We start from the raw sequence: 2884 nt of genomic DNA, 5'->3' as shown, positions 1-2884 counted from the left end.
TATGCTTGCACCTCATGGTACCAAAGCACCTCAAAGGCACTAAATACCAAATTACAAACATCTCAAAACAAACTAGTCAGACTACTGCTTGACCTGACTCCTAGAACCCACCTCACCCCTGCCCACTTTGCCAACCTAGGATGGCTTAGAGTAGACGACAGAGTACAGCAACTTGCAATGGGCCTGGTCTACAAGATACACTACACGACCAAGGTACCCATGTACATGTCAAAATACTTCAAAGGTCAGTGAATACCACGATCACAACACCAGAGGGAGCTCCACAAATCATGTTAAACCCAGATTCGGCTCAAACAAGGGACTAAACACGTTTCGCAACTATGCCACATCAATGTGGAACGCCCTACCCAAAGCTGTAAAGGAATGTGAATCACTACCCACTTTCAAAAACACTCTCAATGAACACCTACGGGAGACTGCAATTCGAAACTGGCCCCTGTAAATGTCCTAACCCTGTTGTACAGTAAAGACCAAGTATGGCTTTGTCAGTATTCCAATGTACAGTGTACAGTGTCGTCGTCGTCCATACCCCCCCCCCCACCTCCAATGTACAGCCCCACCCACCCAACCCCACCCCACCTACCCCACCTCCTCCAATGTACAGTTTCTATGTCAAATGTATATACACTCTTTTTCTGGACACTTTTTGTATCACAAACAGTACTGTATTTGCAAATCTGGTATGTCATAAATGTATAGATGTAGCAGTACTGTCTATCTGTATGTCGTGTGTGTCATATGATGAATTGAAAATGGGGGACCCTGATGTAAACAAGACGAAAGTCTTTCTCTGGTATGCGTCAGTGGCGTCGTTAGCCCTGGGCTTCCGGGGCTTTAGCCCCGGATGTTTTTCTCCTAGCCCCGGATCTAAAAAAAAAAAAAAAAAAAATTGTTTAAATTTCTTTTTCTTTTTTCTTTTTTTTAACTTTTACTTTAACTTTTTTTTTTTTTTTATGTCAGCATCCCCATTGTCTGTACTGAATGTTTGTTAGTGTTTGGTATTTTTTGTTGGTTTTTAGTACTTTTAAACATTTTTAGTAAGTAGTTTTAATTTGATCCTATAATTTTTTCATTCACCGATTTGTGGACTGAAAAGCGCCTTATAAATCAAATGCATTATTATTATTATTATTATTATTATTATTATTATTATTATTATTATTATTATTATTATTATTATTATTATTATTATTATTATTATTATTATTATTATTATTATTATTATTATTATTATTATTATTATTATTATTATTATTATTATTATTATTATTATTATTATTATTATTATTATTATTATTATTATTATTATTATTATTATTATTATTATTATTATTATTATTATTATTATTATTATTATTATTATTATTATTATTATTATTATCATCCAGGAAGGAAAAGACACTTTGGATAGTAGGGACTGCATCTCTGCCTGTCCTGACCAGGAAACACTTTGCAACTGTGATCTCCTCTGGCAATAGTTGGATATTGTAATGTGTGGCGAGGGGTTGCAGCAATTCCACTGAGAGAAACTGGTCTGAGGCTGGATAACATGCCTGTATGCCTCTCATAAGTTGTTATCCAACTCATGAGAACCTGCTCTCAAGCTCTTGCAGCATTCTGTCGATGACTGGATAGAACAGTCTCTGTCTCAGCTGATCTCCTGAGCTGAGGTCTGAGCTTGTGCCACAAGATGACTCAACTACATACTCGTCCATCCTTTTCTGCTTCCTCCTTTGGCTGGTAGTATGTTCCTCAATCCAAAGGCCATTACATATGGCCTTTGTCCTGTCATACATGTCCACTGCCATCTCTGAAGTGCGATAACCTTTGAGTGTGTCCTGCACTGTGCTTTTAAATAGTACAGATATTGAAGATGTGCACTTTAACGCAGCAGCACCTGGAGCCATCCATACCCATGTCCAGTGTCCTATAATAAGCTTTAATAGAACCTCGGATAGTCCGGTTGGTTTGGGGTGGTGTGAAAGCTCATTCACTCTTGCAAGTGAACCCTGCTGCGGTTCATTTGAGATGTGAATGCAAAGCGGACCAAAGACAGGAAAAGACCCAAAAATCGAATTTTCTTTTATGAGAAGACTGAAACATATGTATATAATGAAACACACAATAGTTTTTTTTCGATTGCCTAAGCATGATTTTGAAAACGGGGCCCGGTGTTTCAAAACACACAATTAGCACAACCACACACACAATTATCAGAACACCTCAGATCCTTTGCTAAATTAAACACTTGTCAAAACCATACACTAATTTTGTTACCATGAAACACACGTTACATAATGACTTAATTCTGTTTGAACCAGTTACACACACTGCTGTGCTTAACCTAAAACACATTTAGCAATTCTACTTCTCAGTGATTAGAGTACTGTAAGTGAAGTACGCAGAGAATGTGCAAATATACAATAAATTCACCAAACACTACACAAGACCAATGCTGCAGACTGATGAAAAAAATAACATTTTCTCTCCATATACCCAAATCAATGATGCAGATGTCCCAGTTTCCATGCTACTATGTGCATAACACTGTAAGCTCAGCAAATATCAGACAAACAAAAAATACTGTATCCAGTACAGGTTAAAATTACAGTAACACAATTTCTTTTTTGAAAAAATTTAAACAGAAAATACTAGACATTATCTCTTTGCCTAGCTGGATCTGGCAAGATAATTTTTTGTTGTGATTCTCCATGTTGACATGTTGACTGATTTGGGAAAATGGGAGAAAATTTATATTTTCATCAGTCTGCATCATTGGTTGTCTTATGTAGTGTTTGGTGAATGTATTGTATATTTTCACGTTCTCTGTGTACAGTACTTCACTCTCCTTCCATTTTGGTTG

This window comes from Notolepis coatsorum, assembly GCF_963971535.1.
Source record: "Notolepis coatsorum genome assembly, chromosome: 12".
NCBI classification, from domain to species: domain Eukaryota; kingdom Metazoa; phylum Chordata; class Actinopteri; order Aulopiformes; family Paralepididae; genus Notolepis; species Notolepis coatsorum.
Note: the sequence above shows the minus strand (reverse complement) of the source record.